Raw genomic sequence first — 23,610 nt, 5'->3', positions numbered from 1 at the left:
ATCATATCCTCCAAGAATTTGAAAATAAAGATTAAGCCTGAGCAAACATGAATTTAGAATGAGAATAAATGTAAAAATAAACAAAACATACTGAATAGATTTATGACCTAAATTTTATTTTATAAATCTTTGTATTATATGATATTGCTTTCCATCAAATTATATTATATTGTTTTTAATATCTTATCAACAAAGGTCCATATATAGTCCAAGTCATGGTTTATCCAGTAGTACTTGTTTTTTCAGTAGGTAGGGATGTGAGAGTTGGACCGTAAAGAAGGCTGAGCACCAAAGAATTGATGCTTTGACCTTTGGTGCTTGAGAAGACTCTTGAGAGTCCCTTGGACAGCAAAGAGATCAAACCAGTCAATCTTCTAGAAAATTAACCCTGAATATTCATTGGAACAACTGATGCTGAAGATGAAGCTCCAATACTTTGGCCACCTGATGAGAAAAGCCAACTAATTAGAAAAGACCCTGATGCTGGAAAAGATTGAGGGAAGAAGCAGAAGGGAGTGACAGAGGATGAGATGGTTGGATGGTATCACGGGCTCAATGGATATGCATTTGAGCAAACTCTGGGAAATAATGAAGAATAGGGAAGCCTGGCATGCTGCAGTTCATGGGGTCACAAAAAGTTGGACATGACTGAGCAATTGACTACAAAAATCTTAGTATTTATTGAGAATATATACACATAAGAGAGCAATTTAAGTACTTTGGGGTTATTTGTATTATACATGTAAAAAGATTATGTATTATAACATTTTAGAAATTTGAAGGAAAGGAAAATGTATCAGATCAGATCAGATCAGATCAGTCGCTCAGTCGTGTCCGACTCCTTGAGACTCCATGAATTGCAGCACGCCAGGCCTCCCTGTCCATCACCAACTCCCGGAGTTCACTGAGACTCACGTCCATCGAGTCAGTGATGCCATCCAGCCATCTCATCCTCTGTCGTCCCCTTCTCCTCCTGCCCCCAATCCCTCCCAGCATCAGAGTCTTTTCCTATGAGTCAACTCTTTGCATGAGGTGGCCAAAGGACTGGAGTTTCAGCTTTAGCGTCATTCCTTCCAAAGAAATCTCAGGACTGATCTCCTTCAGAATGGACTGGTTGGATTTTCTTGCAGTCCAAGGGATTCTCAAGAGTCTTCTCCAACACCATAGTTCAAAAGCATCAATTCTTCGGCGCTCAGCCTTCTTCACAGGCCAACTCTCACATCCATACATGACCACAGGAAAAACCATAGCCTTGACTAGACGAACCTTTGTTGGCCAAGTGATGTCTCTGCTTTTGAATATGCTATCTAGGTTGGTCATAACTTTCCTTCCAAGGAGTAAGCGTCTTTTAATTTCACGGCTGCAGTCACCATCTGGAGTGATTTTGGAGCCCAGAAAAATAAAGTCTGACACTGTTTCCGCATCTATTTCCCATGAAGTTGGGACGGGATGCCATGATCTTCGTTTTCTGAATGTTGAGCTTTAGTTAAGGGGAAGACTGTTCTAAGTTTTAACAATTATATAGACAAATAATCATAGATATAAACTTTTGTGTTTGTGTGTACTTGTGCATATGTGTGTGATATTGCATATTTGTGAAAGCAAATGTTTAGATGATAACTCAATTATAAGAATAATTTTCTATTCTTGATGAAATAATGCCTGCCTTTATTATGTCACATAAAACTCTGTATTTTTATTGTAGGGTTTAAATTCAATCTCTTTTTGCTGTCTTTCCCTAGAGATTCAAATTTTTTTCTTATACCTAACCAAAAACTTTTGTATATATTACAGGGAATCAATCAATCAGTAAGAAGTGAACAGTAGTAGATATTTATAGAACAATACAGTTATATTTAGAAGCAATTTTAGTTCTTTTTGAGTACTATTTCTATTATAAATAGTAATATTTCAGCTTAATTTTGAAAAATGCTCAGTATATAAATACTTTAATTTAGTTTCATTCTTATTCTGAAGCAACAGATGCGTAAAATAAAGTACAATTTTTAGATTCAAGCTTTAAGTGATTTTAGCAATGATTGTTTCATTTTCTATTATACTAATTCCATTTGTTAGCTATACATTTAAAATGTAGACAAATATCAGTACATAAGGAATTTAATAACAAAATAGTTTGAAATTTTCATAGGGTAATATTTTTTAAAATATGTGATTATGATTTATTTTTCTCTCTTTTTTCTTAGATTTTCCCAGGAAGTGTTACCTTTTTGGACATCTTAAGACATCTGTGATGCTGAGGATGTGAAAAGTGGAAAGATAGGTATAGCAGAAGTTAAACATTTGTATTTTAAAGACTAATTTTAATTTTTACATTGAGATCAGAGTTTTAACCCATGTTTCCTGAGAAAGATAATTATTTCCTAAATTTTATATTTCCTTGAATGTCAGTGAAAATATAGTAAATAAGTCTGGTGTACTTGATCATATCATTTTAAAAATAGCTTATACAATGTCTTTTCTTCTATAGAAAACATCTTTTCTATAGAAAAATGTCTTTTTCTTCTGTGGTAGAATCAACAATAGATATGGCATTTAAAAACAGTGCAACTGTACAGATTTAAAGTCCTGATTTGTTAGTGTAACTGTCTTTGTGGCATAATGTTCTACTGCTTATGATGCCATTTTGTCCAATCACTAGAAAAGCTTTGGCTTTAACATTAGTTCAGCAGAAATAGACAAAATCACTTAGTGAAAGTTCATGTCATAGGCTCTGCCAAGTATCTGTCCTTTCTGATCCAGCCTATTATGGAATGTTTTAGGAAAACAGAAACAGATGGTACCATGTTCAGATATGGTTTGCGATCCTCTCATTCTGTATACTTTCTGGAGAGAAGTGGTTAAAATGTTGAGAGTGGTTCTAGGCAAAAAAGTGTAAGATCTTAAGAAATGTATAAAAATAAGTTTGGGATGAGAATAAATTCAGTAGAAGAGAATATTTATGGTCTGAATTTACCTCTAGCTGGCAACTCTTGGCTTCTGGTTTTGTATCATACACAGCATGGACTTTCCAATGTAGGTAGGAACTTTATTCTACAATTCTGTGGGATAAGGCTATCTTTATTCTTCTGTTTTCTAACATTGAGACAGGTACAGGGAGTGCCAGTATGATAAGGTGCCTTATTAACAGCCCACCATGTTCATATTACAAAGGACATCAGGAATCTGGCTATGTCACCTTGTTGCTTAGAACTCATGAGTGTCTCTGTATTACCTTCAAGGATAGATTTCAACTCCCTTTTCCTGGATAGGAAACTCAGAATAGTGGTCTGTCTATTTCCCTTCCCACCATGTCATGGCACCCATTTAATCATTCCAAACATTGAAGTTTGTGGCTCTCATGCCTCTTCTAATTGCGCCTTTAATTTTTCAACTTCACTAGTTTTGTTCTCTTCTGGAAAACTTCTCCCCTCCTCTTCACTTGGCTAATTTTCTTTCAACTTTCAGAAAACTCAAGAACCACCTCTTCCAGGAAGCCTTACCTAAGTTCCCAAGTTGATTGCAGAAAGCTTCCCATCCTTTTGCTCCCCAAATAAATTCACTCCTGAACAGGCCCAAAATTGCTCTCGATGAAAATAGCTTCATTAGAGCCAAGCATATTTACATTTCTTAACAAGAGAAGACAACAAGAAAGCTTGGGTTCATATAACAGATAATACTGATGCTGTAAAATCCCAGAATACCTGAATATGTTCTAGTTCACACATGAAAGGAGGGCACACATTTAATTGTTGTTGGTAACAGTCCAGTGGGGTATGCAGCAAAAAACTAGAATCCAGAATTGCCATCCGCTCTCAAGGAGGTTATGTGACAGTTGGTTGCTGAGGACCTTTCCAGTGGGTATCAAAGTGGTGAAGTAGTCACAGTATTCAGGGCAAGCCAGGAAAATGAGAAGGAGTGGAAAAATGTGATTTATATTTCCAAGCTGTAGAAACTCCAACAATAGCTCCAGTGGAGTCTCAGGGAAAATCATTTGACCCAACTGAGTTGATGGGGAATAGAGCCAACATAAAACCAGCCATCCAGAACAGTCCCCAAACTTTTTGGAACCAGGACCTGGGTTTGTGGAAGACACTTTTTCCACAGACCAGGGGACAGGATGGTTTGGGGATGACCCAAATGTATTACATTTATTGTGTGCTTTATTTTATTAAGAGTACATTGTGATACATAATGAAATAATTACACAACTCACCACAGTGCAGAATCAGTGGGAGCCCTGAACTTGTTTTCTTGCAACTAGACAGTCCCATCTGGGAGTGATGGGAGACACTGACACACAAACTATGTTGCTTGTGTCCAGTCGACTCCATAATCTTGTTTTGGTTGCTGTCACTGCAGAAAACCCTGCTTCACAAATATAGGATGTTGGAAATGGAAGTGGGCTTTTCAGTGATTTTGTGACAGTCTCAGGATATTCAGCTTTTATTTTAATCCAGAATATGTGGAGATTTGGAGCTGTCTCAAATACACTTTTAAGGCCACCATCACTTGTCATCTCAAGTAATTGATCCCATTCTAGCACAGTTAAAAGTGGATTCACCTCGCTTATTCACAAATGTCTCAAGAATCCCTTGCTTCTCAGTTTGGGTGCCTTTTGTAGTTAAGAAGTAATGCTCAAACTCTTTTGAAAGCTGAGATAGATGATTATGCACCAGCTAGGAGAAAGTAGGCCCTGGATCAGTATCTTTCAAACCCCTGCTAATGTTTAAAACATGCCAAAAATCCAAGTCTTCACTCATCATCCCCATAATTCCAATTTGACTTTGAATGCAGGGACTTCATCCACTGACTTGAACACAGTTGTTATTCTTTCCTGAAGTGACAGATTGAGTTTGTTGCAAGTAACAGTAACAAAGTTTTGCAACTCATTCTATGTGTCTGAAATGCCCTGCTAGTGATGACTTTTTTTTTTTTTTTTAAGAAATCTCTGGAGCGTCCCTTGTAACTCAAAAACTCTGGCCAGTGACCTACATTTAGAAAACCGTCTCATTTCCATGTATAAGAGAACACATGTGTGCTCTGCATCTCTCTCCTCACAAAGCTGCACAAACAGACATGAGTTAAGGATAGGTACTTTGATATGGTTGATCATTTTGTTACCAAGTCCAAACTTGCCCTGCTTGCTGCATGACAGGCCAATAAATCTGAGGAATGAGCTGTTGAGGCAAGGAATATAACTTTATTCAGAAAGCCAGCTGACCAAGAAGATGACAGACAAATGTCTCAAAATAATAATCTTACCTGGGTCTCTGGATGTCAGGTTCTTTTACAGAACAAAGATGGGGAGAGGTAAGGAAGTAAAGCAAAACAAATAAAAAATAGCAAACCTTGGGAAGGGGATGTGTTAATTTCTTCCTTCCTGCCATCCACAGGTGGATAGGGTTCTGAATAAAGACACTTCAGTTTAATACTCTGACAGAGGGTCAGAGTTCCCTGAGGCAGGCCTTTATGTATAAACAGTATTCTTCTAGTAAACAAAAGCAGTGGGAAAGAAAGGTTAAAGTTAAACAAATAGACTCAATATTGAGTCAGAATTGACTCTTCCCCACAACAATTTTAATCAATCATATCCTTCAAAACACTGTTAAATTCAGGTGACATTTTTAGGCTAGCCAGCATTTCTCTATGGATAACAGTGCATAGACTCACATTCAGAAGCTTCCTCTTCTACCCAAGCAGGGACACCCGAAAGCCATCCAGTCATGGCAGCTGCTCTGTCTATACATACACTACCACAAAATGACCAGTCTCATTTTCCTGGTATGTAATCATTCAAAGGCTTAGATGGTTCTGCAGCTGTGGTGTTGGTTAACAAGAGTGCACATAACATATCCTCAAGCACATCTTCCTGAAAAATATATCTCACAAAAATAAGCATTGTTTCCTTGTTGTCAACATCCGTAGACTTGTCAACCTGGAGTGCAGACCACAGTAACTCATTAATCCTGTCTAATAATTGTGGCTCAGTATCCTCTGTTATTTAATCAATTTGACTAATTATTGTGCTAATCAAAAGAGGAACTCATGCCACCTTTTCAACCGTAGCCTCTCCTACTCCTACAAGTTTATGATGAATGTCATTAGCAGCAGTCACCTATACATCACTGACAGTAAAGGGATTCTTAGCTTTAGCACTGTGGTTCTGAATCAGTTCAGTTCAGTCATTCCGTCATGTCTGACTCTTTGCGACCCCATGAATCACAACACGCCAGGCCTCCCTGTCCATCACCAACTCCCGGAGTTCACTGAGACTCACGTCCATCGAGTCAGTGATGCCATCCAGCCATCTCATCCTCTGTTGTCCCCTTCTCCTCCTGCCCCCAATCCTTCCCAGCATCAGAGTCTTTTCCAATGAGTCAACTCTTTGCATGAGGTGGCCAAAGGACTGGAGTTTCAGCTTTAGCATCATTCCTTCCAAAGAAATCTCAGGGCTGATCTCCTTCAGAATGGACTGGTTGGATCTCCTTGCAGTCCAAGGGACTCTCAAGAGTCTTCTCCAACACCACAGTTCGAAAGCATCAATTCTTCGGTGCTCAGCCTTCTTCACAGTCCAACTCTCACATCCATACACGACCACAGGAAAAACCATAGCCTTGACCAGACGGACCTTTGTTGGCAAAGTAATGTCTCTGCTTTTGAATATGCTGTCTAGGTTGGTCATAACTTTCCTTCCAAGGAGTAACCGTCTTTTAATTTCATGGCTGTCGTCACCATCTGCAGTGATTTTGGAGCCCAGAAAAATAAAGTCTGACACTGTTTCCCCATCTATTTCCCATGCAGTGATGGGACCGGATGCCACGATCTTCGTTTTCTGAATGTTGAGCTTTAAGCCAACTTTTTCACTCTCCTCTTTCACTTTCATCAAGAGGCTTTTTAGTTCCTCTTCACTTTCTGCCGTAAGGGTGGTGTCATCTGCATATCTGAGGTTATTGATATTTCTCCTGGCAATCTTGATTCCAGCTTGTGTTTCTTCCAGTCCAGCGTTTCTCATGATGTACTCTGCATAGAAGTTAAATAAGCAGGGTGACGATATACAACCTTGACGTACTTCTTTTCCTATTTGGAACCAGTCTGTTGTTCCATTTCCAGTTCTAGCTGCTGCTTCCTGACCTACATACTGATTTCTCAAGAGGCAGGTCAGGTGGTCTGGTATTCCCATCTCTTTCAGAATTTGCCACAGTTTATTGTGATCCACACAGTCAAAGGCTTTGACATAGTCAATAAAGCAGAAATATATGTTTTTCTCGAACTCTATTGCTTTTTCCATGATCCAGCAGATGTTGACAATTTGGTCTTTGGTTCCTCTGCCGTTTCTAAAACCAGCTTGAACATCAGGAAGTTCACAGTTCATGTATTGCTGAAGCCTGGCTTAGAGAATTTTGAGCATTACTTTACTAGCGTGTGAGATGAGTGCAATTGTGTGGTAATTTGAGCATTTGGAATGAAAACTGACCTTTTCCAGTCCTGTGGCCACTGCTGAATTTTCCAAAGTTGCTGGCATATTGAGTGCTTTTTGTTAGTCACTAAGAATGATGCTCTCAGTACAGACACATCTGATAAAAGTGATTCTGTTCAGTTCAGTTCATTTCAGTTGCTCAGTCGTGTCTGACTCTTTGCTACCCCATAAACTGCCGCACGCCACACTTCCTGTCCATCACCAACTCCAGGATCTTACTCAAATTCATGTCCATTGAGTCAGTGATGCCAACCAGCCATCTCATCCTCTGTCGTCCCCTTCTCCTCCTGCCTTCAATCTCTCCCAATGACTCAGTTCTTCATATCAGGTGGCCAAAGTATTGAAGTTTCAGCTTCAACATCAGTCCTTCCAGTGAATATTCAGGACTGATTTCCTTTAGGATTTACTGGCCCAATCAATCCAAGGGACTCTCAGGAGTCTTCTCCAACACCACAGTTCAAAAGCATCATCAATTCTTTGGCGCTCAGCTTTGTATATGGTCCAACACTCACACCCATAAATGACGACAAAAAAAGAAACATATCTTTGACTAGACGGACCTTTTCGGCAAAGTGATGTCTCTGTTTTTTAATATACTATCTAGGCTGGTCATAACTTTTCTTCCAAGGAGCATGCATCTTTTAATTTAATGGCTGCAGTCACCATCTGCAGTGATTTTGGAGCCCCAAAATTGCTTCTGTTCTCCTTGTTCACATTTATTCTTCTGGAAAATTCCAAAGGCTTGTCTTTTAATGCAGGATGCTTGGTCCTCATATGGCAAAACAGTTTTGAAGCTTACATGGCTTTGTTGGATACCCACAAACAGTTGCCATATATTATACAAAGCAGGCTTGGAGAATATGACTCACTTGTTGCAATGAACCCATAATTTAGGTAGGTCTTTGGTATTTTCTTTTAAATGCAACTTTTTTTTCCAATGTCTTATCCTTTGGTCTTTCCCCTTTTTCAAAGAAGCTCTCTAATGATATTTATTTTTTACTCACTTTAGCTACCGTTAGCTTGAGAGCCTACCAAAACTGTGACTGCAATAAGTGCATAGTTTGAGAATGAGCCATGTATGAAAGTGGTAAATAAAATAACGTGTGGGCCACTCTAAGACTAAATTAAGTGCTGGATTCTGATTTAAAACCTGCCACCAGATGCCCCTTAATTGTCACATGTCACTCACTGATAAACTTTTAAGATGAGTACGCAAGCAACTGATTTATTATGGTCTCTGTGCAGTCAAACCTCTTTGCTAATGATAATCTGTATTTGCAGAAGCTTCCAAGTGTTAACATCACCATCTCAGTTTCGTCTCAGATCAGCAGGCATTAGATTCTAGATCCCTTGCATGTGCAGTTCATAGAGGGTTCATGCTCCTCTGAAAATCTAACACCACATTGATCTGTCAGGAGGAGAAGTTTAAGTGGTAATGGTAATGCAAGCAATGGGGAGCAGCTGCAAATACAAATGAAGCTTTGTTCACTTGCCTGCCTCTCACCTTCTCCTGTGTGGCCTGGCTCTGAACAGGCCATAGGCCAGTACCTGTCCATGGCTCAGGGGTTGGCCCCTGTTCTAAACCATCAATTTCAGGAGAATGAGCAGTAGCAGGTTAAAAGACTATTGCTGCAGATACCACAGGAATTGAAAGACAATGCTAACATCCAATGTGAAATCTAAAATGATAGGTCACTTTTTTGCCACCACCCCACCTTGGAGGTTGTGCAAGCCCTCCTTCCACATATATCATTGTCAGGAAGAAAGAGAAAGGGGAGGATGCCAGAAAGCTGAAGACTTAAATAAATGAAACTGGATTACTCAAGGAGAAGAGATTATTAAAATTGAAATGTGATTACTGGATTGATCTCAATTTAGCATTTTAGTTCGATACTAATAAATAAGATGAGAACCTCAAAAGGACTACAGTTGATTATGGAAAAAAATATGTTACATTTTCTTTATATTTCTGGATGGAGAATCAGTGGATGTAGATTCTGGTGTATAATAAACCTTTAATTGATATGTGTGTGTATTTCTCTTATGAATTTATGTCACTTGAAAAGGATTGAACATTTCATATATACTGTGAATATCTCTTGCTAGATTAAAATAACTAGAATTAAAAACCTACATATGTCTAAATTCAAATACTGAAAACAGGAAAAGTCTTAATTTGTATTTATATATTGAAAATCTCTTTAATTTTAGTGAAAACATATTCACACTCCATCCCTCAAAATTATCAGCTCTGTTATTCTTAAATAATGTCATTATTAGCAAAGTAATACATTTTATAAGTTAAGACATAATTCACAATAACTTTAGTTTTTAATAATGCTTTATTATTTATCTCACAAAAATCATGATTACTCTTTTTATTCTTCTTTACCTTTGAAGAAAATATTTAATATTATGCATAAAATAAACTGAAAACTATATAAATATAATGTTCCAGACAAAATCATCACAGTATATTTTTAGGTTTTATACTACTTTGGGGCATAAATGATTTATACTACTCTTACTATTCATTATCTCTTGTAGCTTTCCATATTTTACTTGAGATAAGTGTTTCAAAATTTGATATGATTTCTCATTTTAGTGAAAACACAAATAATTTTTGTGGTATCTCCATTTTCTCTTTATTCTTATAAACTAAAAGGTAAAAATGTCTCTTGTTACTATGAAATAATTAATAATAAAAAGGCATTTTTAAGAGTTTCATTTTCTAGAATAAACTGTTCAATTTTCCATCTTATCTTAATAACCCTTTGTTAAAAATTATAGAGACAATAGGCATTGAAGTGTTAATTATCTATAGATTGTAATAGGAATTGAGGATTATTATTTTTTGATGATGCTTTAAAACTCTAAGATATAAAATGAAGAAATTTAATGAATATGTAAAAATATAATCCTAATTAATTATTTTTAAATAGGGCATGGAAATTAATATCAACAGATTTTACTTTGAAGGAATGTATGAACTTATGAGAACTTTCAAAAATAGTAAGGCATATCTCATCTAAGAGTTAATCTAATTTAAGAAGTGCTCATTATATTTTAAATGTAAAAATATAATATTTCCTTTATCAGAGGAAATGACACCTAGAGAGACGGAGGTGTTAGCAGGGTATACTATGATGGACATCAGTACACAATAATATTGCCTTGTCTATCACTAATTCTTATCCTCAGATGACACAGATACACTTGGAGGAATGCAGTTCCTTGTTCAAAGTCCCACATATAAAACCAGTGGGAGCAAGGGTAAAGCAGATGGTCTGGTTCCAAAACCTGTACTCCTCACTACTATACTGATAACTTCCCTTTGATGTATAAAACTCCCTCTTATGGAAGTGAATGATAGGGATCTACAAGTCATAATTTCCTCAGGAAAGGATGACCCAAACATTACAATAACTGATCAATGAAGAGACAGCCGATTAACCAAAGGCATTATTTCAGCAAGAGTTGACATTACTGAGGTGGTAAAGATACAGTCTTACTAACAGCTTCCAATTTTCTGGAGTATAAATTAGAAACATAGAATACATACATCCAAATGTAAAGAATAGTATTCAACTCATGCAAGTATACAGATTATCAACCCTGATGTACTAGACTGTAAGGAAGTCACAGCCACCAAAATCTAGGGTCAGACAGAAGGAATATAAAAGTTGTTAAAAATCTGGAAAAGGTTCATGGCAGAAATAATCCTTAAAATTGAATTTTATCTTTTCATAAAATGAAATCATTGGTCATTCTTATTATAAGAATTTTGCTTTTTTAAAAAGTTATTTTATGCCCATTGACCATTTCTTTATAGATAACAAGCTTGATTTGTTACTTGTTTTATTTTTAGACATTTTATTTTTAAAATTTAATGAAAAACTAAGAAGATAGTACACAAAGTTCCCATACACCTCATCTCCCATTTTCACACCTTGTTTCCCCAATTATTAATATCTAGAAGTAATATAACTTGTTAAAATGGATTAATGAATATTGGAAATTAAGAGTAACTAAAGTATATAATTTACATTGTTTCACTCTGTTTGATCTGCCTCTTGAGAAATTTGTATGCAGGTCAGGAAGCAACAGTTAGAACTGGACATGGAACAACAAACTGGTTCCAAATAGGAAAAGGAGTACGTCAAGGCTGTATATCGTCACCCTGCTTATTTAACTTCTATGCAGAGTACATCATGAGAAACGCTGGACTGGAAGAAACACAAGCTGGAATCAAGATTGCCAGGAGAAATATCAATAACCTCAGATATGCAGATGACACCACCCTTACGGCAGAAAGTGAAGAGAACTCAAAAGCCTCTTGATGAAAGTGAAAGAGGAGAGTGCAAAAGTTGGCTTAAAGCTCAACATTCAGAAAACGAAGATCATGGCGTCCGGTCCCATCGCTTCATGGGAAATAGATGGGGAAACAGTGGAAACAGTGTCAGACTTTATTTTTGGGCTCCAAAATCACTACAGATGGTGACTGCAGCCATGAAATTAAAAGACGCTTACTCCTTAGAAGGAAAGTTATGACCAACCTAGATAGCATATTCAAAAGCAGAGACATTACTTTGCCAACAAAGGTCCGTCTAGTCAAAGCTATGGTTTTTCCTGTGGTCATGTATCGATATAAGAGTTGCACTGTGAAGAAGGCTGAGCGCCAAAGAATTGATGCTTTTGAACTGTGGTGTTGGAGAAGACTCTTGAGAGTCCCTTGGACTGCAAGGAGATCCAACCAGTCCATTCTGAAGGAGATCAGCCCTGGGATTTCTTTGGAATGAATGATGCTAAAGCTGAAACTCCAATACTTTGGCCACCTCATGCGAAGAGTTGACTCATTGGAAAAGACTGTGATGCTGGGAGGGATTGGGGGCAAGAGGAGAAGGGGATGACAGAGGATGAGATGGCTGGATGGCATCACTGACTTGATGAACGTGAGTTTGAGTGAACTCTGGGAGTTGGTGATGGACAGGGAGGCCTGGCGTGCTGCAATTCATGGGGTCACAAAGAGTTGGACACGACTGAGCGACTGATCTGATCTGATCTGATAGGTCTTGATAACTGCATACTGTTATATACACATCATTACAGTGTGATACAGAATAGTTTTACAATTCTGTATAATCTAAACATTTCCTCTTTATCTATTCTCTCTCCTTCCTCCTTCAACCCAACCCCTTAGTAATCATGGATATTTGTACTGTCTTCACAGTTTTCTCCTTTCCAGAATGTGATACATACAGCTGGAACCACACAGTTGATGGCCTTGTCAGACTAGCTTATTTCAGTTAGCAATGTACACATGAGTGTCTGGGTTCCCAGGTGGCGCTAGTGGTAAAGAACCCGCCTGCCAATGCAGGACACACAAGAGACATGGGTTCAACCCCTGGGTCAGGGAGATCCCTGGAGAAGGAAATGGCACCCCGCTCCAGCATTTTTGCCTGGAAAACTCAATAGACAAAAGAGCCTGGCAGGCTACAATCAATGGGATTGGAAAAGAGTCAGGCGTGACTGTGGGACTGAGCATTTGAGTGTTTAATTCTGCTTTTCATGGCTTTTCATGGCTTATTTCTTTTTATTGCTGAATAATATTTCATTTTTCATACATACAATATACCAGAGTTAATCTATTTACCTATTGATGAGCAGCTTGGTTGCTTCTAGTTGGCAATTATAAATAAAACTGCCGTAAATGTCTGTGTGTAAGTTTTTGTATGTTGTTGTTTAGTTGCTAAGTCGTGTCCTGCTCTTCGTGACCCACCTTTGTGTGAGATATCCCAGGTGAGAATATTGTAGTGGGTTGTCAGTTTCTTCTCCAGGGATCTTCCTGACCTAGGAATTGAGCCTGCATCTCTTGCATTGGCAAGTGGATTTTTCTACTGCTGAACCCCACCAAGGAAGCCTGAGATTTTTGTGTAGAAATAAGTTATCAACAGAATTGGGTAAATACTTAAGAGGAGATTTGCTAGATCATATGGTAAGACTATGTCTAGATTTTTAGAGACTGTTGAACACTTGCAAAACAACTGCATCATTTTGAATTTCTACCAGCATCGAAGGCATAATGGAATTCCATGATATACTCTCCAGCACCTTATATTGTCAGGTTTTCCTATATAAGATGTTCAAATAGGTGTACAATGTTATCTCATTTTTGCAACTTCCTAATGCCATGAAGTTGTGCATCACTTTATATGCTAATTTTCACTAATTTATCTTCTTTGATATGAAGTCTCCTTATATATTTTGCTCATTTTTGAATTAAATTGTTTCTTTCTTTCTTTTCTTTTTGCTTTTTAAGGGTTATTTGTATATTTTAGTTACTAGTCCTTTATCACATCTTTGTTTCTTAAATATTTTCTCCCATTAAGTAATTTATCACAATGCTCTTAACATCTTAGTCTTTCACATAGGAGCTTTTAATTTTAATAAAAACTTAATATTTTTATTGCAAGTGGGCATTATATATGATTCCATTTTATCCCCTCTTAGCATGCTAATTTTACTTTCATTTTATTGTCTTTAGTAGTTACCCTAGATTTGCAATAGACCTTTACAACTAATTTAAATCCACTTTCAAATAACACTCTAACATATTACATGGAGAGTAGCACTAATTTATGACAGATTATTTCCAATTCTTCCCTCCTATCTATTATAACAAGCGACTTAGCACACACATTCATCTTTTGTAACAGTGTTGTCATTTATTTTATTTAGTATTTATTATTTCTTAATCACTCAGTACATTGTTGCTATTGTTACTTTGAACACTTATTTTTTTTCTATTAGGTTAATAAAATGAGGAAAAAAACATGTTTTATTGCACCTTTGCTTATTCTTTGAGGTACTTCCTCTTTGTGTATATCCAATGTGTATGCTATGTACTTATGCTATGTAATTTTCCTTCTCTCTGAAGAATTTCTCTTAACATTTCTAGTAAGGTAAGTCTACTGGCCATAAATTCCTTCAATATTTGTCTATGAAAGTATGTCTCCTCTTTTGAAGGATTTGTTGTTGTTTAGTCACTCAGTTGTGCCTGACTCTGCAACCCCATGGACTGCAGCATGCCAAGCCTCCCTATCCGTCAACACCTCCCGGAGTTTACTCAAACTTATGTCCATTGGGTCAGTGATGGCATTCAACCATCTCATCCTTTGTCATCCCCTTCTCCTCCTGCCCTGAATCTTTCCTAGCATCAGGGTCTTTTCAAATAAGTCAGTTCTTTGCATCAGGTAGCCAAATTATTGGAGTTTCAGCTTCAGCATCACTCCTTTCAATGAATACTCAGGACTGATCTCCTTTAGGATGGACTGGTTGGATCTCCTTGCAGTCCAAGGGACTCTCAAGAGTCTTCTCCAACACCACCGTCAAAAGCATCAATTCTTCAGCACTCAGCCTTCTTTATAGTTCAACTCTCACATCCATGCATGACTACTGGAAAAAACATAGCTTTGACTAGACTGAAGCCACTTCAGTATTCTTGCCTTGAGAACCCCATGAACAATATGATTATTATCCTAGTTTCTACCTAAAATACATGTTAAGGGGTTTTTAACCCCAGTTTCACTCAAGATATTTTCCTTTGTCTTTTTGGAGTTTGAATATTGTATGCTTAGGTATTGGTTTCTTCATATTTTCCTGGTTAGTATTCTCTGAGCTATCTTGATTTATGGTTTGGTGACTGTTACTCATTTTGAAAAGATTTTAGATGTTGTAACTGCAAATGTTTCTGTTGCTTTTCTTTTTCTTCTTTGTTTAGTATCCTCACTAAGTATATATTATACAACTTGCAATTGTCTAATAGTGCTTGGATATCATTGTTCAATTCTCCCATTATTTTTGTCTCTTTGAATCTCAGATTGGAAAGTCTATATTGCCCAGTTTTCAAGTCTGCTGATTCATTCCTTGGCTGTGCCCAGGTGACAGATGAGTCCATCAAAGTCATTTTTAATTTCTGTAACAATGGTGTTGCTGTTGTTTAAATATCTGGATTTATTTTTGATTAGTTGTAACTATTCCTTTTTGGTTTCTAACTTTATATATTTTGATCCTCTCTTTTTCTTGATGAGTCTAGTTGATGGAATGTCAGTTTTGTATCTTTTTAGAAAACTAGCTCTTTGTCTTATTTATCTTTTGTAGTTTAAAGACCTATTTCATTTTTTCTACTTTGATATTTATCTTACCTTTTACTAGCTTCAGTTCAGTTCAGTTCAGTCACTCAGTCGTGTCCGACTCTTTGATCCCATGAATTGCAGCACGCCAGGCCTCCCTGTCCATCACCAACTCCTGGAGTTCACTCAGACTCACATCCTTCGAGTCAGTGATGCTATCCAGCCATCTCATCCTCTGTCGTCCCCTTCTCCTTCTGCCCCCAATCCCTCCCAGCAACAGAGTCTTTTCCAGTGAGTCAACTCTTCGCATGAGGTGGCCAAAGTACTGGAGTTTCAGCTTTAGCATCATTCCTTACAAAGAAATTCCATGGTTGATCTCCTTCAGAAGGGACTGGTTGGATCTCCTTGCAGTCCAAAGGACTCTCAAGAGTCTTCTCCAACACCACAGTTCAAAAGCATCAATTCTTCAGCGCTCAGCCTTCACAGTCCAACTCTCACATCCATACATGACCACAGGAAAAACCAAAGCCTTGACTAGACGGACTTCTGTTGGCAAAGTGATATTTCTTCTTATGAATATGCTATCTAGGTTGGACATAACTTTTCTTCCAAAGAGTAAGCGTCTTTTAATTTCATGGCTGTCGTCACCATCTGCAGTGATTTTGGAGACCCAAAAAATAAAGTCTGACACTGTTTCCCCATCTATTTCCCATGAAGTGATAGGACCGGATGCCACGATCTTCGTTTTCTGAATGTTGAGCTTTAAGCCAACTTTTCCACTCTCCACTTTCACTTTCATCAAGAGGCTTTTGAGTTCCTCTTCACTTTCTGCCGTAAGGGTAGTGTCATCTGCATATCTGAGGTTACTGATATTTGTCCCGGCAATCTTGATTCCAGCTTGTGTTTCTTCCAGTCCAGCGTTTCTCATGATGTACTCTGCATAGAAGTTAAATAAGCAGGGTGATGATATACAGCCTTGACGTACCCTTTTCCTATTTGGAACCAGTCTGTTGTTCCATGTCCAGTTCTAACTGTTGCTTCCTGATCTACATACAGATTTCTCAAGAAGCAGGTCAGGTGGTCTGGTATTCCCATCTCTTGAAGAATTTTCCACAGTTTATTGTGATCCACACAGTCAAAGGCTTTGGCATAATCAATAAAGCAGAAATGGATGTTTTTCTGGAAGTCTCTTGCTTTTCCCATGATCCAGCAGATGTTGACAATTTGGTCTCTGGTTCCTCTGCCTTTTCTAAAACCAGCTTGAACATCAGGAAGTTCATGGTTCACATATTGCTGAAGCCTGGCTTAGAGAATTTTGAGCATTACTTTACTAGCGTGTGAGATGAGTGCAATTGTGTGGTAGTTTGAGCATTCTTTGGCATTGGATTTCTTTGGGATTAGAATGAAAATTGACCTTTTCCAGTCCTGTGGCCACTGCTGAGTTTTCCAAAGTTGCTGGCATATTGAGTGCAGCACTTTCACAGCATCATCTTCCAAGAATTGAAATAGCTCAACTGGAATTCCATCACCTCCAGTAGCTTTGTTTGTAGTGATGCTCTTTAAGGCCCACTTGATTTCACATTCCAGGATGTCTGGCTGTAGGTCAGTGATCACACCATCGTGATATCTGGGTCCTGAAGATATTTTTTGTACAGTTCTGTGTATTCTTGCCACCTCTTCTTGATATGTTCTGCTTCTGTTAGGTCCATACCATTTCTGTCCTTTATCGAGTCCATCTTTGCATGAAATGTTCCCTTGGTGTCTCTAATTTTCTTGAAGAGATCTCTAGTCTTTCCCTTTCTGTTGTTTTCCTCTATTTCTTTGCATTGATCGCTGAGGAAGGCTTTCTTAGGGCTTTTTATGTTTTTCTAATTCTCTTCAGTGTAAGCTTAGGTGGTTTATTTAAGAATTTTTTTTTCTTCTTTATTGAGGTTCACTTTATTGTGATCACCTATTAGAACTGCTTTTGCTGTGACTCATAGATTTTGGATCATTGTGTTTTCATTTTCATTTGCCTCTAGGTATTTTTAAATTTCCTTTGTTTCCTTCACTACTGACATTGGTTTTTAGCACCATATTGTTTAGCCTCCACATTTTTTTGTGTTGTTTTTCAGTGTTAAATATATACTTGATTATGTGTATATATATATATATGTGTATATATATATATATATATATATATATATACACATACTCACTTGATTTCTAGTTACATAGATTTGTGGTGGAAAATATGCTTGAAATGATCAAACTTTTAAAATTTACTGAAACTTACTTTATGTTTTTTTCTATCCTGGAGAATGGATCATATGCCATTGAATGTTATGCTCTTGTGCTGCTTTTGAATGGAATACTCTATGTATATAAACTTATCTAATCTAACATGTCATTTAAGTTCAGGGTTTTCTTATTGATTTTCTATCTGGATGAACTGTCCATTGATGTAAGTGGGGTATTTGAGTCCCTACTATTATTCTGATACCTTGTGTTTCTTCATATTTGTTAATATGTAGGTGCTCCTATGTTGGGTGTGTATATATTTATTTGCAGCTGTTATATATTCTTCTTGAATCGATCCTTTTATCATTATGCAATGTCTTCTTTTGTCTTTTGTGTTATAGTCTTTGATTCAAAGTCTACTTCGTAGGATATAAATACTACCACTCCAGCTATCTGTTTGCATTTTCAGGAAATGTCTTTTTCCATCCCCTCACCTGCAGCTTATGTTAGTTTTGAGCTAAAGTGAGTTTCTTTTAGGCAGTATATATGTGGTTCCTCTATTTGTGTCCATTCCACCACTTCATGTTTTCTAATTGGAACATTTAAAATCTATTTACTTTTTAAGCAATTATTGATAGGTATATGCTTATTGTGATTTTGTTAATTATTTTCAGGTTGTTTTAGAATTTCATTTTTTGTCTCTTTAGTTTCTTTCACTCCCTTTGTTATTTGATGAATTTATTTAGTGTTATGTTTGAATTCTTTTCTTTTTTTTTTTTAGCATGTGTGTTTATTTTGGTTTTTGGCTACCACGGGGTTTATATACAGTATCTTATGTATATATACACATACATATGTATATTGCTTTAATTTGTTGAGCTCTTAAATTCTGGTAGATCAGCTGGTAAGGAATCCACCTGAAATGCAGGAGAGCCCTGGTTTGAAACCTGGGTTGGGAAGATCCCCTGAAGAAAGGATGGGCTACCCACTCCAGTATTCTTGGGCTTCCTTGGCTCAGATGGTAAAGAATCCCCCTGCAATGCTGGAGACCTAGGTTTTATCCCTGAGTTGGGAAGATCCCCTGGAGATGGGCATGGCAACCCATTCAAGTTTGGTTGCCTGGAGAAATTCCATGGACAGAGGAGCTTGGCGGGTTACAGTGCATAGTGTCGCAAAATGCTGGACACGACTGAATGACTAAGAATACACGCTTAAGTTCTAAAACATTCTATCAGTCCTGTATTTTTACTCCCCTTCACTATTTTTACTGTTTTTTTTTTTTTTTACATCATACTTTACATATTTTTGTATTAGTTTTAGTCTATAACTACTTATTATGGATATACATTATTTTATTCCTTTTCTCTTTTAATCTTCCTACTGGTTTTATAAGTGATCTACATTTGCTGTGTATTTTCTTTAACAATACAATTTTTCTTTTTGTTATTTTCATGTTTCCCATCGTGGTCTTTTCTGCTCAGAGAAATCCCTTGGATATTTCTTGTGGAGACAATTTAGTAGTACTGAACACTTTTAGCTTTTGTTTGTCTTTAGAATTTATTTCTCCTTAAAATCTGAATGATAACCTTGCTGGGTATTTTTTATTTGTTTGTTCACTTGTTCGTTTTGATTGTAGCCTTTTTCCTTTTATCACTTTAAATACACTTTGCAACTCTCTTCTCATCTGTGAAGTATCTGCTGCAAAATCAGCTGGTAATTTTAAGAGTTCCATTGTATATATCTAGTTGCTTCCATCTTTCTGCTTTTAGTGGCCTCTTTTTATTTTTATTTTATTATTAATATTATTGTTGTTATTTGTTTTATTATTATTTTTTTTTAAATTTTTTTCCAGTTTAATTCAAAGGGTCTTTGTTTGGGCCTCTTTGGATTAATCTTATTTGGAATTCTATGTGTATTCTGGGCCTTTCTGTTTTCTTTCCCAGGTTTGGAAATATTTTGGCTTTTATTTCTTTGAAGGTTTTCTCTGCCACTTTCTCTCTTTTTGTACTGGGAGCCTTATAAAGCAGTAGTTTATACATTTGATGTTGCCTCAGAGGACTCAAACTGTCCTCCTTTTTTAATCCCTGTTTTACTTTTTGTTGTTGTTGTTCAGCTTGAGTGATTTCTGTTTGTCTGTCTTCCAGTCACTGATCCATTCTTCAAAATGTTTAATCTAATTTTGAATCCTTCTTGTGTATATTTATTTCAATTATTATTTTCTTCAGCTTTGTTTGATTCTTCCTTATATTTTCTAACTGTTAATCTTTTTATTGCGCTCATCCATTCTTATACTGAGTTTGTTGAGCATCTTTATGATCATTACCTTGAACTCTTTATTGGTATAGATTGTTTATCACCACTTCACTTGTTTCTTCTTCTGGGGCTTTATCTTATTCCTTACTTTGGAACATATTATTTTGCCACTTAACTTTGCCTGGTTCTCTGTGTTGTTTGTATGTATTAGGTTAGCTGGTTACATTTCCCAGTTTGAAGAAGTAGAGGCATATAAAAGATGTCCTATAGGGCCTAGTAACATACTCCCCTCTGGTCACCAGAGCTTATAATCTAAAACTGACCTTGTGCAGGCAGGGTTGGGCCCTCTGTTGTGGTAGGGCTGAATACCGTGGTGTGTTGGTAGCTGGGTCTAGTCCTTGGCCTGGTAGACTTTCATATTCTGCCTTGTGCAGAGACTACCAGTCTCTGGTGACCAAGACCTTACTAAGGAGAAGTTGGTTGCCTTGCCTGAGGAGTCCTGGGGCTGGTGGTAACCTGCTTTTGGGTAAGACCAGTTCTAGTGTGGCTGGCTGTAGGGCCCAGAATTTCTGGAGTTAGTTTCTGCCAGTTGGTTGACAGTGTTGAGTCCTGGCATGTCTCGGTGCAGGATCTGAGTGATTCTGGGGTTAATGCCAGCCCATAAGTGGGTGGGATGATGGTCTCCATGGGAGGCTATGGATCTAGGTTCCTGGGACTAGTGCTGGCTTATTGGTAGATATGGCCATAGTCTTGAAATTTCTGGGACTGTTATCTTGCTGGGAGTAGGGTCTATCATGAAAAAAAACAAAACAAAACAAAAAAAAAACTGGTTATGAGACCTGGAGGAAGGGCTGATGCCATTCTCATGGTGGGCAGAATTGGATCTTCAGAAGACTGACTACTTGTGTCCTGGGGTCCTGGGATTAGCTGGTGTGCAAGGTTATGTCCTGGTGCTAGTAGTGAAGAAGAAAAGAGAAAGTGTTAGTCACTTAGTCTGTCTGACTCTTTGCCACCCCATGAACTGTAGCCCACCAGGCTCCTCTGTCCATGGAATTCTCCAGAAAAGAATACTGGAGTGAGTTGCCATTCTGTCTCCAGGGGATCTTCTCAAGCCAGGAATCAAACCCATGGCTCCCACTTTGGAGGCAGACTCTTTACCATCTGAACTACCAGGAAAGTCAGAGAGAGGAGTCCAAATGGCCCTTGCCATGAGCTATCAGTGCCTGCAGGGTAGAACAAGCTCCAAAAATGGTTACCACCTCATGGTTTGTACCAGGGACCTCCTGCCTCTCTGAGATCAAGCAGGTCTGGTTTAGGACCTTTAAAATTGCTGTCTCTGTGCCGGGTTTCAGAGTTTGTTAGAACTTCCTTGTCCCTTTCAAGAGTGGAATATCTTTTGTACTCTGAGTTTCAAGGCAAACCCTGTTGGCCCTCAAAGTCAGGACATTCCAGCGTTCTGAGGACTCATTTGATGCAAGACTCATTTGGGGAAGGACTCCAGAGCTACAAGTCAATGTGGGGCTCAAATTCTCACTTCTTGGGGACAACTTTTACAATTCTGGTTACCTTCTTGTTTGTGAGTTGCCTACCCCTGAATGTGGGTTTTGAGTATACCATATCTCTGCTGCTCCTACCCATTTTGCTGTGGTTCCTTCTTTATACCTTCAGTTATGGAAAATCTTGTGTTAGATTTCAGAATAATAATTGCTCTATAACTTTTATTTTTAATGTGACTGAGGGAGGAGATGAGTTCAGGGTCTTCTAATTCTACCTTCTTGACCAAACTTCCTGAATTTTGATCAATCACAGTTATTTTAAGTTCTCTGTTTACCAATTCAAAAATATGTGGTTTATCTGAGTCTGGTTTTAACGTTTGCTTTACTTCTTCACTCTGAATTTTCTCTCTCTCTCTTTTTTTTTTTTTTTTGCTTAATTTTCAGCATGCTTTGTAATTTTCTGTTGAATGTTCAACAAGATGTATCAGGTATTAGGAACTGACATTATTTGACATTCAGTGTGGATTTACATGTTAATTTGGCTAGGAATCGGGCCTTATTTCCAGTTTTCTATAGCTGTACATGTCAGAAATTTCATTTTCTCTAATTTCCTTGTTTGTATGCTTTTGCCTGTTTATTTGTTTACTTGTTTATTTTAACTCTTGTTTTTGGTTTCTTTAAGAAACACTGCTAGTGGCTGTGTCTTTTACTGTTTTAGTTGCAATTCACTGCAATTTTGCTTAAGCTTACTGATGTGGTGATAAAGTTTTGAGAAAGAGAAGAAAAGTGTTCTATACTGATTAAATCTCAGTTTTTTAGTGGACTTTCACTTTAATCTTTAAACTTGTTTCTTATCTTTTCTTCTCTCTTTAAGTTAGATAGAAAGTCCAATTTGGAGTTTACTAATTATCCTTCCCCAGGTCATAAAAAGTCTTTGGTAATGTTGATATCCTTGGAAGTCAAGCTCCGGTTATTAAAAAAAAAAGAAAGAAAGAAAAAAACTTTAGTGTATTTTAAAGTGACTTTGTTGCTTTCACTGCTAAACAATAGAAGATTTTCTTGCAACCTAGTGCAGGAGAATCTGGTGACCAAATCCAAAATGGTTTAGGGATTTCTATAAGATTGGTTCCCGTAGTTTTTTTTTGTTTTGTATTATATTGTTATTAGGCATCCCAGGTGGCTTTAGTGTTAAATAATCCACTAACTAGTGCAGGAGACAAGAGATGCAGGTTTGATTCCTGGGGCAGGAAGATCCCCTGGAGGAGGGCAAGGCAACCCAGTCTGGATTTCTTCCCTGGAGAATCCCATGGACAGAGGAGCCTAACAGGCTATGGTCCATAGGGTTGCAAAGAGTCAGACAGAACTGAAACGACTTAGCACATACTCACGAATATTGTTATTAAGACTTTATTTTTTTTGGAGTAGCTTTAGGTTAGTAGCAATTTGAAGGGCATTATGGAGATTTCCCATACAACCTTACGCCCACATATCCCTAGACTCCCCCATTACTAATATATCCTATCAGTGTGGGACATTTGTTGCAGCTGAAAAGCCTAAACAGACATATAATCACCCAGTGTCCATATCTATATTACAGTTAACTCTTGTGGCTGTAATTCTAAGAATTTGAACAAACACATCCAATTTTATGATATTATACAGAATATTTTCACCCCTAAAAGTCATCTGTACTCTGCCTATTCATTTCTCCCCCAACCAAACCTCTGAAAGTCAGTACTCTTTTTTCTGTCTCCATACTTTTGTCTTTCCCAAGGTGTCTTACCTTGGGGTCATATAGCAAATAGCCTTTTCAGATAAATTCTTTCACTTAGTAATATGCATTTAAGTTTCTTCCATGTCTTTTCAAGGCTTGTTAGTTCATTTTTCGTACCAAATAATATCCAATTGTCCAGATATATCACAGTTTATACATGCATTTACCTACTAATAGACACTTTGATTGTTTCCAAGTTTTAGCAATTATAAATTAAGTTGTTATAAATGCCCTCCTACAGATTTTTGTGTGGAAATA

The 23,610-nt window shown here is 37.4% G+C and overlaps 1 long non-coding RNA gene across 2 annotated transcripts in view; it reads left to right on the top strand.

Moving 5' to 3' along the window:
• Window positions 1-23,610, top strand: part of LOC133258153 (uncharacterized) — a 148,398-nt gene that overhangs the window by 894 nt on the left and 123,894 nt on the right. For both annotated transcript variants that reach the window (XR_009739832.1, XR_009739833.1), the window contains exon 2: window positions 2,205-2,281. This is a non-coding gene — a long non-coding RNA (uncharacterized LOC133258153). The remainder of the gene's footprint in view (window positions 1-2,204; window positions 2,282-23,610) is intronic.

This window comes from Bos javanicus, chromosome 12 (assembly GCF_032452875.1).
Source record: "Bos javanicus breed banteng chromosome 12, ARS-OSU_banteng_1.0, whole genome shotgun sequence".
Lineage (NCBI taxonomy): Eukaryota > Metazoa > Chordata > Mammalia > Artiodactyla > Bovidae > Bos > Bos javanicus.
This window is presented reverse-complemented; position numbering and strand designations above follow the sequence as displayed.